Consider the following 17180-nt stretch of genomic DNA (forward strand, 5'->3'; position numbering starts at 1 on the left):
CTAGGTTTTCTTCTAGAGTTTTTATGGTTTTGAGTTTTACATTTAAGTCTTTAATACATCTTGAGTTAATTTTTGTATAAGGTGTAAGGAAGGGGTCCAATTCCAGTTTTCTGCATACGGCTAGCCAGTTTTCCCAACACCATTTGTTAACTAGAGAATCCTTTCCCCATTGCTTGTTTTTGTCAGGTTTGTCAAAGATCAGATGGTTGTAGATCTGTGGCGTTATTCCCGAGTTCTCTGTTCTGTTCTATTGGTCTATATGTCTGTTTTGGTACCAGTACCAGGCTGTTTTGGTTATTGTAGCCTTGTAGCATAGTTTGAAGTCAGGTAGCCTGATAACTCCAGCTTTGTTCTTTTTTGCTTAGGATTGTCTTGGCTATATGGGCTCGTTTTTGGTTCCATATGAAACTTAAAGTAGTCTTTTCTAATTCTGTGAAGAATGTCAGTGGTAGTTTGATGGGAATAGCATTGAATCTATAAATTACTTTGGCAGTATGGCCATTTTCATGATATTGTTTCTTCCTATCCATGAGGTTAGAATGCTATTTCATTTGTTTGTGTCCTCTCTTCCTTGAGCAGTGGTTTGTAGTTCTCCTTGAAGAGATTCTTCACGTTCCTTGTTAGCTGTATTCCTAGGTATTTTTTTTTTTTTTTTTTGAGACAGAGTCTTGCTCTGTCACCCAGGCTGGAGTGCAGTGGCATGATCTCAGCTCACTGCAACCTCTGCCTCCTGGGTTCAAGCGATTCTTCTACCTCAGCCTCCCGAGTAGCTGGGACTGCAGGCATGCACCACCATGCCCGACTGATTTTTTGTATTTTTAGTAGAGACAGGGTTTCATCTGTTAGCCAGGATGGTCTCGAACTCCTGACCTCGTGATCTGCCTGCCTTGGCCTCCCAAAGTGCTGGGATTACAGGCGTGAGTCACTGTACCCAGACCATTCCTATGTGTTTTGTTCTCTTTGTAGCAATTGTGAATGGGAGTTCATTCATGATTTGGCTCTCTGCTTGTATATTGTCGTATAGGAATGCTTGTGATTTTTGCACATTGATTTTGTATCCTGAGACTTTGCTGAAGTTGCTTATCAGCTTAAGGAGTTTTTGGGCTGAGATGATGGGGCTTTCTAAATACAGAATCATGTTATTTGCAAAGAGAGACAATTTGACTTCCTTTATTCCTATTTGAATACACTTTTTTTCTCTCTCTTGCCTGATTGCCCTGGCCAGAACTTCTAATACTATGTTGAATGGGAGTGGTGAGAAAGGGCATCTTTGTCTTGTGCCAGTTTTCAAAGGGAATGCTTCCAGCTTTTGCCCATTCAATATAATGTTGGCTGTGGGTTTGTCATAAACGGCTCTTATTATTTTGAGATATGTTCCATCAATACCTAATTTATTGAGAGTTTTTAACATGAAGCGATGTTGAATTTTATTGAAGGCCTTTTCTGCATCTAATGAGATAATCATGCTGTTTTTGTCTTTAGTTCTATTTACGTGATGAATTAAGTTTATTGGTTTGTGTATGTTGAACCAGCCTTGTATCCCAGGGATAAAGCTGACTTGATCATGGTGGATAAGCTTTTTGATATGCTGCTGGCTTTGGTTTACCAGTATTTTATTGAGTACTTTTCACATCAGTCTTCATCAGGGATGTTAGCCTGAAGTTTTCTTTCTTTGTTGTGTTTCTGCCAGATTTTGGTATCAAGATGATGCTGGCCTCATAAATTTGAGTTAGGGAGGAGTCCCTCTTTTTCTGTTGTCTGAAATAGTTTCAGAAGAAATAGTACCAGCTCCTCTTTGTACTTCTGATAGAATTTGGCTGTGAATCTATCTAGTCCTGGTCTTTTTTTAGTTGGTAGGCTATTAATTAGTGCCTCAATTTCAGAGCTTGATATTGCTCTACTCAGGGATTTGACTTCTTCCTTGTTTAGTTTTGGGAGGGTGTATGTGTCCTAGAATTTATTCATTTCTTCTAGAACTTCTAGTTTCTTTCCGTAGAGGTCTTTATAGTATTCTGTGATGGTAGTTTGTATTTTTGTGGGGTCAATGGTGATATCTCCTTTATCATTTTTTTCTTGTGCCTATTTGATTCTTCTCTCTTTTTTCTTCATTAATCTAGCTAGCAGTCTATTTTGTTATTTTTTTTTTTTAAATCCAGCTCCTGGTTTCATTGATTTTTTTTGAAGGTTTTTTTTCATGTATCTGTCTCCTTCAGTTCTGCTCTGATCTTAGTTATTTCTTGTCTTCTGCTAGATTTTTTGTTTGCTCTTGCTTCCCTAGTTCTTTTAATTGCGATGTTAGGGTATCGATTTGAGATCTTTCTAGCTTTCTGATGTGGGCATTTAGTGCTAAAATTTCTGTCTTCTTAACACTGCTTTAGCTGTGTCCCAGAGATTCTGGTATGTTGTCTCTTTATTCTCATTGATTTCAAAGAACTTCTTGATTTCTGCCTTAATTTTATTATTTACCCAAGAGTCATTCAGGAGCAGGTTGTTCACTTTCCATGTAATTGTGTGATTTTGTGTGAGTTTCTTAATCCTGAGTTCTAATTTGATTGCACTGTGGTCTGAGACACTGAAAAACAAATCTTTGAAATAAAACTTCAGTAGATGGATTTAAGGAGAGTCACTATGGAGACCTGTGACTATGGAGTGTCACTATGGGTTGGAAAAATTAGGAGGAAGAAATATCTAAAAACTAAGAACAAATACATACAGAGAAGTAAATTATGATGAAGATATTTGACTCAAGATTCTTTTCCATAGCCTTTCTATGAAATTGCTGGAGCTTGTGCATCATCAAAATAATGGCATAAACCAAGGAAGAAGAAAACAAAATTGAGGAAATGGGATCCAACACAAAAGAGAGACAACAGGATTAATTGAGTGTTGGTGAAAAGCCACAGCCTGTAAATAATGCAGTTCAAACTGAAATAGACCAGGAGGCTCAAGGAGAGACTTCTTCAAGAAGATGAAATTGATAGAATGCCTAAGGAGTTTGAGTGCATTGAGAATAGATTCATATCAGTTCTGGAGAACTGGGTGGATAAATTAATATTAAGTACATAGAAAAGTTAAAAATGAAAAAAATTCTCAATTCTAGGGAAAATAATCATAGTAAACTACGTGTTTTAGTTACCAATAGTGTTTATGTAGTCAATATAAACAATGGGTATTGATATAAACAATGTATATTGATCTGTTATAACAAGGTAAAATGCTATTGGGGAAACAAGATAACCTGTGTGTCTGTGTGTGTGTGTGAGTATGTTTGTTGAAATTAGTGCTTTTATGTGGAAAATATTTAAATTATTAGCTTCTGCAATAAATTATATAGATAATAATGCCTATAACTAAAGTTAGTATCAGTATAAGACTATAAGAATGTTAGTTACGAATTTGGGGCAAATACCAAAAACCAGCAAAAAGAGTTGAAAGCAATTCAGGGAGTGAGAAATTTGAAGTGTGGGGGGATCTAATTTTTTCATATCAAACCTTGTAGAAGTTTTAAATGATGCACATGTGTAACTCTGCTAAAAATAGCCCCCTAAATTATAAATAAAAGGAAATCATGGGAGAAGACAGACTTGATAGATCCAAGAGGTGTAATATTAGGAGTTCTAGGAGGTTAAAAAAAAAGAAAATGTGAGAGAAAATAGTATGATTATATTAGAAGAAACCTACATCTGCAACTTGAAGAGTGCCCCAGTCTCTCTAATCCAAGCTTTATTTAGGATGGATGAGAAAAAAAGATAATAGGCATATTCGTATAAAATTTTCAAACTCCAAAAATAATGATAAAATCTTACAGGGTTCCAGATAGAAAAAAAACATTACTTGCAAAGGACAAATAATCAGACATACATTACATTTCCTGTGTGCACTTCTAGAGACTGGAATGTGGTGGGGTAATGGTAGTAGACCAGAAGATTACACCCATGAATCTTAGACTAGGCTAAGCTAAGCTATCAGTTACCTCATAGGGAGAAAAATGTTTGCAGATGTGTGAGAATTCAGAGATTAGAGAAGTCTTGAGAAAATACACCAGTCAACAAAAGGGCTTGAACAGTGACTCTAGGATATGAGAAGATAATGAAGGGAAATAGTGGTAAGCAATGATCTTGGCAGTATACACAATTTTCTTTTTTTTTTTTTCATTATACTTTAAGTTCTAGGGTACATGTGCACAACGTGCAGGTTTGTTACATATGTATACATGCGCCATGTTGGTGTACTGCACCCAATAGCTCGTCATTTAACATTATATCTCCTAATGCTATCCCTCCCCCCTCCCCCCACCCCACAATAGGCCCCGGTGTGTGATGTTCCCCTTCCTGTGTCCAAGTATTCTCATTGTTCAGTTCCCACCAGTGAGTGAGAACATGCAGTGTTTGGTTTTTGGTCCTTGCAATAGTTTGCTGAGAATGATGGTTTCCAGCTTCATCCATGTCCCTACAAAGGACATGAACTCATCATTTTTTATGGCTGCGTAGTATTCCATGGTGTATATGTGCCACATTTTCTTAATCCAGTCTATCATTGTTGGACATTTGGGTTGGTTCCAAGTCTTTGCTATTGTGAATAGCGCCACAATAAACATATGTGTACATGTGTCCTTATAGCAGCATGATTTATAATCCTTTGGGTATATACCCAGTAATGGGATGGCTGGGTCAAATGGTATTTCTAGTTCTAGATCCCTGAGGAATCGCCACACTGTCTTCCACAATGGTTGAACTAGTTTACAGTGCCACCAACAGTGTAAAAGTGTTCCTATTTCTCCACATCCTCTCCAGCACCTGTTGTTTCCTGACTTTTTAATGATCGCCATTCTAACTGGTGTGAGATGGTATCTCATTGTGGTTTTGATTTGCATTTCTCTGATGGCCAGTGATGATGAGCATTTTTTCATGTGTCTGTTGGCTGCATAAATGTCTTCTTTTGAGAAGTGTCTGTTCATATCCTTCGCCCACTTGTTGATGGGGCTGTTTGTTTTTTTCTTGTAAATGTGTTTGAGTTCATTGTAGATTCTGGATATTAGCCCTTTGTCAGATGAGTAGATTGCAAAAGTTTTCTCCCATTCTGTAGGTTTCCTGTTCACTCTGATGGTAGTTTCTTTTGCTGTGCAGAAGCTCTTTAGTTTAATGAGATCCCATTTGTCAATTTTGGCTTTTGTTGCCATTGCTTTTGGTGTTTTAGACATGAAGTCCTTGCCCATGCCTATGTCCTGAATGGTACTGCCTAGGTTTTCTTCTAGGGTTTTTATGGTTTTAGGTCTAACATTTAAGTCTTTAATCCATCTTGAATTAATTTTTGTATAAGGTGTAAGGAAGGGATCCAGTTTCAGCTTTCTACATATGGCTAGCCAGTTATCCCAGCACCATTTATTAAATAGGGAATCTTTTCCCCATTGCTTGTTTTTGTCAGGTTTGTCAAAGATCAGATGGTTGTAGATGTGTGGTATTATTTCTGAGGGCTCTGTTCTGTTCCATTGGTTTATATCTCTGTTTTGGTACCAGTACCATGTTTTGAAAAGATCAACAAAATTGATAGACCACTAGCAAGACTAATAAAGAAGAAAAGAGAGAAGAATCAAATAGACACAATAAAAAATGATAAAGGGGATATCACCACTGATCCCACAGAAATACAAACTACCATCAGAGAATAATATAAACACCTGTACTCAAATAAACTAGAAAATCTAGAAGAAATGGATAAATTCCTAGACACATACACCCTCCCAAGACTAAACCATGAAGAAGTTGAATCTCTGAATAGAACAATAAAAGGCTCTGAAATTGAGGCAATAATTAATAGCTTACCAACCAAAAAAGTCCAGGACCAAATGGATTCATAGCCGAATTCTACCAGAGGTACAAGGAGGAGCTGGTACCATTCCTTCTGAAACTATTCCAATCAATAGAAAAAGGAGGGAATCCTCCCTAACTCATTTTATGAGGCCAGCATCATCCTGGTACCAAAGCCTGGCAGAGACATAACAAAAAAAGAGAATTTTAGACCAATATCCCTGATGAACATCGATGCAAAAATCCTCAATAACATACTGGCAAACCGAATCCAGCAGGACATCAAAAAGCTTATCCACCATGATCAAGTGGGCTTCATCCCTGGGATGCAAGGCTGGTTTAATATACAGAAATCAATAAATGTAATCCAGCATATAAACAGAACCAAAGACAAAAACCACATGATTATCTCAATAGATGCAGAAAAGGCCTTTGACAAAATTCAGCAACCCTTCATGCTAAAAACTCTCAATAAATTAGGTATTGATGGGACATATCTCAAAATAATAAGAGCTATTTCTGAGAAACCCACAGCCAATATCATACTGAATGAGCAAAAACTGGAAGCATTCCCTTTGAAAACTGGCACAAGACAGGGATGCCCTCTCTCACCACTCCTATTCAACATAGTGTTGGAAGTTCTGGCCAGGGAAATCAGGCAGGAGAAAGAAATGAAGGATATTCAATTAGGAAAAGAGGAAGTCAGATTGTCCCAGTTTGCAGATGACATGATTGTATATCTAGAAAACCCCATCGTCTCAGCCCAAAAATCTCCTTAAGCTGATAAGCAACTTCAGCAAAGTCTCAGGATACAAAATCAGTATGCAAAAATCACAGGCATTCGTATAAACCAATAACAGACAAACAGAGAGCCAAATCATGAGTGAACTCCCATTCACAATTGCTTCGAAGAGAATAAAATACCTAGGAATCCCACTTACAAGGGATGTGAAGGACCTCTTCAAGGAGAACTACAAACCACTGCGCAATGAAATAAAAGAGGACACAAACAAATGGAAGAGCATTCTATGCTCATGGGTAGGAAGAATCAATGTGGTGAAAATGGCTATACTGCCCAAGGTAATTTATAGATTCAATGCCATCCCCATCAAGCTACCAATGACTTTTTTCACAGAATTGGAAAATCTACTTTAAAGTTCATATGGAACCAAAAAAGAGCCTGCATTGCCAAGTCAATCCTAAGCCAAAAGAACAAAGCTGGAGGCATCATGCTACCTGACTTCAAACTACACTACAAAGCTGCAGTAACCACAATTTTGAATCTCAGTGGTTAATGACCAACTGTTGGCAAATGTTTTCTGTAAGTTTTAAAGAAGTTTTCTTTTTTTCTCCTCCGGCTTTCAATTTGAAAACTTTCAAACACATATAACATTTGAAAGACTGTTACCCAGTTTCACCAATTTCTCTTGTGGAATTTCTCTTCTAATTCGGGTATACTCTTTGGAGATGGCTCATTCCAGAGCGTGAGGGATAGAAAGTAAGCCTGCATTTTTTTTACTTGCCAGAAAGTAAGGAAATGCTCAAAGACAAATGGACACATGTCAAAAGGGCAGAGAGCACATGCAGGAGATTGATTGGAGAGTACTTTTCCTAAGATCACCTGTAAGGGAGTGAGCAAAGCAGCACTGGCAGAGGAAGTTGAGTTGTGATGCAGTTCATCTTGTGCACATGGAGAGTTCTGGACCTAGGATGACCCTTCAGAGTATTCTGAATTGGGTCAATGGAGCTGGGCCCTTATACCCCACATGGACCAGTCATTTGAAGTGGGCTTCCCCTAGAGAGGGGACATACCCTTGGGTGAGGAAGCTCCTTTCATAGAAGGCAATTCCTGGGGAGATGCCAGTTGTGAGCTCCCACATGCAACATTCTTGCGCTGGGGAAGAGTGCATTGGTACTAAAGTAAGTCCTGGACAGTACACCCAAGCAATCCGTGCCATCGTTCACTTGCTTCATAGAATATATTCACCCCATCTGGGAACAGCAGCTCTAGTATTCTGATTGGTCTCTTTTTCTGGAAATACAGAGGAGAGTAAGTAGGATTTATTCCAGTCTCTTTCATTACATCTTGTCTTCAGGCCACAACTAATACTCATTGTCTCCTTCTGCTACTGATTCTAGATTTCCCCTTACCCTTGACTAACGCCTCTACTGATCTAAGCCACTTACCTTGTGGGTCCCTGAGGCCCTTGTCACCACGCTTTCCTGAGGCTGTGACTGTAGAATTTGTTCATTTTGTATCAAAATTGGGCAAGGGAGTATGAAGAGATACCCTTCATTTATACCCTTCATATGGCAAACATAATGTGTTCATTACCTGGGTGATAAAAATATGCTTCCTTATACTCACCATGTGGCAGAAGCTCCACTTTTTCCTGATGATCAAGGTCTATTAGCCCTACATAGATGGTGACTCCTTTTCTTGCCCTCTGGTCTCTTGGCCCAAAATGTATGAAATGACCAGGTGGCAGTTGCAGCTTAAAGTTTAACGGGTTGTGTCCACTGGTGGGACCAGGACCTCTAGATTAATAGAGCCTAGCATTGCAGGGATGAGAAATAAAAATCAGAAGTTTATTTATTTATTTATTTATTTGCGATGGAGTCTCGCTTTGTCACCTAGGCTGGAGTGCAATGGCGCAATCTCAGCTTACTGCAGCCTCCGCCTCCTGGGTTCAAGTGATTCTCCTGCCTCAGCCTAATGAGTAGCTGGGATTACAGGTGCTCACCACCATGCCTGGCTAATTTTTTTGTGTTTTTAGTGGAGATGGGGCTTCACATTTTGGCCAGGCTGGTCTTGAACTCCTGACCTCAAGTGATCCGCTCGCTTCGGCCTCCCAAAGTGCTGGGATTACAAGCATGAGCCACAGCGCCTGGCCAATTTATTTATTTTTAATTTCTCATTTATTTTTAATTTGGATAGGAGAACCTTATTTCTCACAAAGGGTTGCAGCCTACAGGGTGGCCATTCTGACAGGCTAGGAAGCATAGCCTCTGGCCAGAAGCCATAAACAGATACTTCAAGGGAGGGGCAAAGAGCAGGAATTTATGCTGAGCAGGATGGCCAAATATACATATTTAATAAGTTATAGGAGGAGTCATGAGTATTTATGAAAGGAGAAACATGTGCATGCACAATTGAGCTTCATACTCCTTCATGGGTCCCATGTACAAAAAATGGCAGTGTCAGCATGATCTGAGGGTAGAATTGTTGGTCCTCTGATGCCAAAAGGTGAAGCAGAGGACATTAAAACCCTTATGTACATTCTTCGTAGATTGGCCAGAACCGCTCCATGGTCATTGGTCTCTTATCAGGTGAAAAGGAGGGGAAGCATCAGGCTGTTGGTTGATATCAGTGGTGTAGTCTTTTGAAAGGGCTGGTTTCTGCTAAGCCCTTAGGGAAGAAAGGCTAATTATGGTTAGCAAGGTAGGGAGTATAATGAGATGTGTCTGACCTCTCCATCCCGTCAAGACTAAGAACTCAGTTTTCAAGGTTACTCTGGGGTTCCGTTGGCCAAGAAATGGTCTGTTTAATCAATTGAAGGGGCTTAGAATTTTATTTTTAGTTTACATTCTCTCCCTTTTGGCCAAGACCTGCCAGACTTTTCTTTTGTCCCATATCATTGCTGGGGTGATGTGGCTGCCTGCTCCAGGTCCATCCTGTCCCTCAGTGGGACCCTTGTGGCAGAGGGACTTAGAGCCAAAAGACTTACAGCCAACTAAACATTTTATGTCAGATGAGAATGGAGGTGGGCAGGTAACCATCAACACTTAAAACCTTTTAAGCAACATAAGAGCCAAAAACCAAAGCCAAAAAGTAAGGTTATAAAAGTGACTTATCAGTTCTATGCATTGAGCTACTACAATCTTGGTGTTAGTTACAGACTTGTAGCCGTTAGCTGTATAAAACATAAGCATTTTGCTGAAACCATTTTAAGCTAAGGAATTTAGAGATTTTGTTGTTCTGCAATGCCTTTTGCAATCTCTTAAGTAACTTATCTTAAGGTGGCTGAAAAATTTCTTATTATATCATTATTTGTGTGAACCCCGTAACTGGGAACAACTATACTGAGAAGGCTTTGTCACCAGGTGTCTTGATATTCTCTTAGTAATTCTCATTTAATTCTGTGGAAAGCAGGAAATTCTTTATGGTTGGGATGGATGGAAAGGGACCACAAGGTGGCTCAGGAGGAAAAGTCTCTCAAAAATTTGCCAGCTCTTTAGGCAATCTGTGCGCGTGTCCTTGATTTGGAGAGTCTGAACTAATTCTGTCCCTCAAAACTGGCCCTTACAATCTCACACACTCACCTTTTCCTCCATAGTCCCTGGGCCTAGAGGGAGGGTGCATCTATTGTTTTAGCAGCAAGGCAATGGCAATGAAAAAAAGATCGGGTCCAGTAAGATTGCAAATGAGGGACATTCACAGCCTTTGAAGAATCATCTCTGGTTTTTACAATATCATGATTCTGGTTTTCTCAGAAGAAGTAAAACAGTGAGAGATAAATAACATTAATAATTTGACAACCAAAAGAGAATGTGTATGTCAGAATAGAAAAAGGAACCTATTCTGTTAGGGAGACAACTAAAAACATCATGCAGAAATTAATTTTAATTGAGACAAAAGATTTAGGAAAAAGTTACTCTGTAGGTTGGAGACACAAATTTTATTTTAGACCAGCAGACTATTAGAAATGCTGGTACAAAACTCAAGGAAGGAGTCAGAATTAAAGAAAAACACATAGTTGTGTCATAATCCTACCCATTTTATAACTGAGAAGTATGGGAGAAAAGATTGTTGTCACCTCTCTAATATACCCATTATAATCTTCAACCTGCTGAGTACTGGGGGATTAGGATCATGGGGGAACAAACAGATAAACAACAGCTAACACAAGAAAATGGATTTAATCAGGTTTAAAGCTTAGTCTTATGTAAGAATTTAAACATTTCGTTTCAATAATGCTCAGTGTCTTGGAATAATTGCTCAGGGTCTCAGCTTCTCTCCCTAAGACAACATCTGAGTATGTGGTGCTGGGGTGGCTTCTATGATGTTACGGCTTAAGGAAGGCAGGATTCCCAGATTTGCATATTATCCCAAGGCTCCTCTGGTTGCCATGGTGATGTCCTTTGTTTGCTGGCTGCTGCTGCTCTCTCTCAGCATTTGGATTGCTTCTCCCACAGTTTGGTCAGAGCCTAGTGATGCTGCTGGTTGACAAAGCCTCTGGTATTGGGGAGCCCTCTGGATATGAGCTGGAGTCAGCTCAGGCTGGGTGGCTCACTCTGAGCCTCCATCTTCACTTCCATACAGAAGTCGCACCTGGCAAGCTCCCTAGCAAGATGCTCTAGGGCTGACGTTTGCCCGCCTTGGGAAAGCTAAACTCATAGGCTCAGGTGTAAAGTTATTTTGATATTTCCTTGGTTATTTGCCTTTTAATTTGTTTGGTATCTATCATTGGCCGCCCTCCTTCCTCTAACACATACACACACTGGAATATAAGCTCATGATAATGGGGATCTTGTAATCCTTGTTCATTGCTGAATCACAAGCTCCAGGAAAAGTACCTGTCACATCATTGGCTAATAATAGACCTCTGTTAAATCAATGAAGGGAGGAAGGACAAAAATAATAGATGAAATCCCTAAGGAAGAACATGTCAAGTGAGAACAAGATGAGGACTAAAGTGTCTAGTACATCTTCTACTTTCTATTTTAGAGGCAGAATGCAAAAGAGGCTCTAGGGAAGGAAAGTGAGAGCTATTCAAGAGAAGTGTGCAGAGGTTGGGAGTGTAAAAGTGGGGCAAGCATGCATCAGTAGAAAGAGGTGATCACTGTTGCACAAAGCTTCAGAAGTTGAGCAGGAGTAACGGAATTGGCAGCTTGAAGGTTATTGGTAATTTCAGGGAAAGTGGTACCAAGACATGAACCTGGGAAATTCAGTTTCAAGGAATTGTGCCATAAAAGGGAGAAGAGAATTTTAGCAGGTGAAGTCTTTTATGAAGATTGAAGTGAAGGGAAGAAGAATTAGGATATGCCACCTGACTCTTCAGAGCAAAAGACTCACGGAGGACTTTTTTTTTTTGCCTCCAAGACAAAAGAGACTTGGTGTATTGGTATGTAGGGAGGAACTGGTGGGGAGGAAAATGAGGAAGACTGAAGAAGAAGATGGTTTATGAATTTACGTCTCAGAACTTGACTGGGAAGGGATGAGATCAGCCTTAGAAAGGAAGATAAGAAAATAAGAATTGATGAAAAATAGGAAATCTGAAGCAAATGGGAGGAAAATAGAAGAATTCACATCCGATTTTGGTTAGTACAAGAGGTGTCCAGCTTATTGGCTACGAATATGTGTGTGCAGACCCCTGTGAAAATTGCATGGTGAAACAGGGCCATGTCACAAGGTGTGACTCCTTACTGCCCACACTTCTTTGACCCTTTATTGACTCAAAGTGAGTGGCCATGCTCCCTGGAGGTTCCTTTAGAGAGAGTGCTTTAAAGAGAGTGCTTTACACATTCTTGTTTAAATTCAGATAGGAGACTTGGTTAAGGTCTGAGTGTCTTCTCCCTATAGTGTAATCAGTTTCTAAAGAGAGGCCTGGGTGCCTTAGGGTTCCCCAGAATCAATATGAGGATCTCAAATCTCAAACTCAACCCTGTTCATGATTCTGGATTATGTAAGTGATATGAATAATTTCATTACTACAAATCTCAGGATTCTTTGTCCCTCAGCAATGCTGACTCATTATTAAATAAATAAAATTTATTTATGCTAAATTTTCCTCTTAGTTGGTCCTCTTAAGAATATCTTGTTTTAGATTATCTTATGGTAATTAAGAGTTTATGAATTATATGCTAATGGGAAAATCTAATTTCACATATCTTCTTTATTCTGATTTCATCTATACGAATTTTGTAAAATGTAAAATTGGGCAAGGTAAAAGCCACTCCATAGACAAGGAATTACATAATGTGTATATTTGGAATTGAAATGTTTATTTAAAATTTTTTTATTAATAAAAGTTTATATAAAGTGATGTTTGCTTTGTTTGTACTTTTTGATTGATCATCAATCATTTATTCATTTATTATATATTTATTAGTCATCTATGTGCAGGTTCTGTTCCAGGTGCTAGGAATATAAATGCAGAAAAGATATAGTCCCTGAATCTTAGGAGTTTATGGTTTAGTTATGGGAGAGAGTATAATCAAGTAATCAACTAAGTACAATGGATAGTGTATGTGCCCAAAAGAGGGAGTTGTCAATTCTGGTTAAGAAGGATGGCAAACCGCTATAAAGGAAGGTTTTACTGTTGAAATGGTGTCTGAATTCTGAAGGGCTACAAGTTATCTTCGTTAAGATTATTATTAGAGGATAAAATTTTGCGGGCAAAGAACTCATCTTATGCAAATTTGTGTTACCATACAAGGGAAGAATTTGTCAGTAAATAAAAGATAAAGGCTTCCAAAGAATCACAAAGTTTAAAATTATAATAAAAGGTATTTTTTACCAATACCAGTAGGTGGCAGTGTAACCTCATTAAAAAAAGACCGATGTAAGGATGAAAATGACTTTCCTGATTTTCCAGTCCTGATAATGAGGGTCTTCTGGGTTAAAAATGGATAAGAAAAAGTGGTTTTGAAATTTTTTTCTCTGCAGGCCAGCTTTTCCTTGAATAAGCTGCTGTCTCATTCCTCCCCTGCTTCTCATTCATTCTGAAAGAGCTACATAAAATTGACTTGGACACCTCCCCTTCCAAGGCCTGTGGGAGTCAGAAGCCCTTCTCAAGATTTCTGCACAGCACTGACCCAGAAACAAAACTGAGCTCCCTGCTTGATGTCCACTAAAAGCCCATTCACATAAAACATTCATGATTTTAAGTGCCTTTAGTGAAGATTTGAGGAAAGGATAGCAGCAGAGTGTATATAGCAGCAACAAAACAACCTCTAATGGATCAGGCAGCCTCTCTTGTCTCAAAATGTTCCTTGGCCACCCACCACTATGGAATTTTACTGAATTCCTTTTTGTCAGCCTTTCTCTATCTAGTTGGCTCCTCTTTTTCCCTGCTCAGCCCTGTAATTTCAATTTTTTTCTCTCTTCTCCATTCCTTCTTCGCTCTACCTCTTTCTCCTTTTCTTTACCTCCCTTTTCCCTCGTCTTCCCTCCCTCTTCCTCTTTCTTTCTCCCCTCCAAACCCACCAATGCGCTCTGTGGTAGTGAGCCCTTCACTTAACAAAATCCCTCTTCTTTCTCCTCCTCCTCCCCACCATTGCCAAAAGTCAGCAGTGCCAGTTTATTACCCTGAAACAGAAAGCACGACAGTAATTTCAGTGTAATAAAAATGCTTTAAAAAACACTTCCCTGCAGATTTTTTTTGAATTAAGAAAATTGTGGTTGTTGGAGGTTTTTGCTAAGCAGGGTATTAATGAGTTTGTTAATATTCTCTACTCCATCCATCCATCTTCCATTTGCCTAGAAAATAAATCCCAGTTACTATCTGACTATCAGTATTTACCTTATTTGCCATTGATGTTGTTTTTGTTTGTTTTTCCTTTAGGGTTTGTCTTGGTTCATTTTATGCTGCTGTAACAGAACACCAGAGACTGAGAAATTTATAAGGAATAGAAGTTTATTTGCCTCATGGTTCTGGAGGCTGGGAAGTCCAAGATCAAGGGGCTGCATAGATTGAAGTCCTTTTTGCTGACTCATAACATGGAAAGAGAGTGCACTGCATAGAAGAAAGGAGGCCAAACTCATTCTTTTATCATGAGCCTACTCCTGAAATAACTCACTCTCAAGATAATGGCATTAACCCATTCATGAAGGCAGAACACTCATGATGTAATCACCTCTTAAAGGTCCTATTTCCTAACACTGTTGCATTGGGGATTAAGCTTTCAACACATGAATATTGGGGGACACATTCAAACCATAGCAAGGGTTCTTTGTCTGTGTGACTCGGTGTGGTTCAGCAAATTGCGATTGGTCTGCTATAGTGGACTTTCCCCTCACCTCCCAAATGTTTATTATGAAAAATTTCAATTTAAAGAAAGGTGGAAGGAATTGTTGAAAGAATATGTCATCTAGTTTCTACTGTTGTTAACATTGTGTTATATTTGCCTTTTCATCCATCCAACCACCCATCCATCTAGCCACCTTATAATTACTATTATTACTTATTATTACTATTATTTTTAAAGACACCTCTATTAAAGCAACCATCTTATTTTTTGATTTTATTTATTTTCATAGTTGCAGACATTAGTATACTTTACTCCTAGACATTTTAGCGTGAACATAATTAACTGGAGTATAATACTTGTTTTCAATTTCTTTTTATTTTTGAGGTAAAATTTACATACAGTGAAATCCAAATCTTAAGTGTACCACTAGATAAATTTTGATAAATGCATTATGCCTGGGCTTCACACAGCCTTTTCAATATATAGAAAATTTCCAGATAATTTATTTTGTTGTTTTTTTCACACACTATGTTCTAGACTTTTCCAGGTCCGAGGGAACTATTGGGGGGAAAGTACTTGTTGTAGTAAAAAAGATTTTAGGTGTGTTTGTTTTTAAGGTGCAGAAACACATCACAGATTAAGGTCTGCATCTGTGCTTTTTGTTATTGTTCCAGTTTGATCTCAGTGACATTACAAGCAAGCAGAAACACTCAGACATGAAATGGCCAGTGCCTGTGAGTTAAGAGCAGGAACTAGGTCTATTTTTTTGATATGTATCTCAACTACCTGGAATACTTTATACTTTTGGCACTCAATGAATATTTGTTGTTGCCAGACGATCTGTCACAAAAATTTGCTGGGTCTATTTTATGGCTATTGTTTGTTCACCTTGAAAATAATCATGGGATCATAGAAGTCAAAGTCATGGAGAGCAGCACACAGGTTTCTCAGCTGTTGATCAATTCTTTACAGTAAAGCAGGGTTAAATGTAGAAGGTATGATACTGAGAGCTTCTCAAAGGTATAGAGGTGAATAGAGGAAAAAGAGCAGATAAATTCAGACAGAATGTCATTAAGGTCCTAGCAGAAAAAAGACCTGAATTCTGAGTTCTCTTATGCTTTCTACTGGAGTTCCGACTCTGTGCTTGCCCTTTCCAGGGCCTGCAGGTGCATGAAGATGGGTGGTTACTATTCCTAGAAAATGTTTATGTAGAAAAATACTGATACATGCTGATATGGTTTGACTGTGTCCCCACCCAAATCTCATCTTGAATGGAACATATTGCAAAGTGGTAGCATGATATTTTACTAAACTAAGTTACTGTAAGACATTCAGAGATATTTTTAAATGGTACACCAAATTTCAACACCCGAAATGCTCACTCAAGCTGATTACAAACGATTGCTTGCCATTCTTTGTTTATGAGTGTGATTGCCACCTGCAGTAACTTAAAGACAAGTATTCAGAGTGAAATCTGCCTCTGAATTGCCATCCTGGTCACAAATCTTTTCCTTCCCAAGTGGAAATCTTCTCCAGAAGAAATAATAACAATAGTATTTTGGTTAGTGTTCAGTTGTGGAGAGTAAAACTCACTCTACCTAGTTTAAGCAGTAAGATGTTAATCACGGAGCATTAAATGGCTCACAGATTTTAGGTTGAGTGTACAGGAATGGTTCCCAAAGCCACATTGGCTGTCGAGGGATTATGCCTTTGCCACTGTCAGAAAGCCATGGTATAAGAAAGATACCATCACAGCTGTTAACTCTAGAGCCTCTGCTATCAGTGGAAAATGGCCTACCAAGTTAGGAAACCTTTGCTGCACCTGCTTTCCCAGGCTGTGCCACTGCAGTTCTAAGGTACATCAACAAAATTGGATTCTAGACTCTAGGCTGAGTGTCATTCCTGGACACTCAACCTAGAAGTTTAACATCTGATTGTAGGAACTTAAATCTAGAATCCTAGGTGCAAGAGATTGGGAAATGGTGCAAGGGATTTAGTCCCATTATATTGAAGTTAGAATGCATGCTTACTGGCCAGTGTTTACTAGAAATATCTAACATTTGTCAAGAACCTGTACGTGAGTCACGGTGATTACTTCTTCACATGAATCATCTGAGTCTTACAACCACCCAATTAGGTAGTTATGTCCTATTAGTGAGATACTATTGTTATAGCTACTTTTACAGATGAGGAATCTGCTGGTAGGAAAAGTTATTTTCTCAAGTTCGGGTCACAGAACAGAACATGGTGAAATTGGCATTTGAACCTAAGTGTGTTTGACTCTAAATTCTGGAATCTGGTCTCTTAACAATCATACTATACTGTTTCTACTTTCTTTACTAATTAAGTGAAAAGAAAATTAGTTTTAAAAGTATTTGGATATCATCAATCATCAAGACA

General features: G+C 38.7%; 1 long non-coding RNA gene across 2 annotated transcripts in view; it reads left to right on the plus strand.

Annotated features, from left to right (window-relative positions):
• Positions 1–16189, plus strand: part of LOC129012514 (uncharacterized) — a 66591-nt gene extending 50402 nt beyond the window's left edge. For both annotated transcript variants that reach the window (XR_010123703.1, XR_008493632.2), the window contains one exon: positions 14375–16189. This is a non-coding gene — a long non-coding RNA (uncharacterized LOC129012514). The remainder of the gene's footprint in view (positions 1–14374) is intronic.
• Positions 16190–17180: the final 991 nt, after the last annotated feature.

This window comes from Pongo pygmaeus, chromosome 15, assembly GCF_028885625.2.
Source record: "Pongo pygmaeus isolate AG05252 chromosome 15, NHGRI_mPonPyg2-v2.0_pri, whole genome shotgun sequence".
NCBI lineage: Eukaryota > Metazoa > Chordata > Mammalia > Primates > Hominidae > Pongo > Pongo pygmaeus.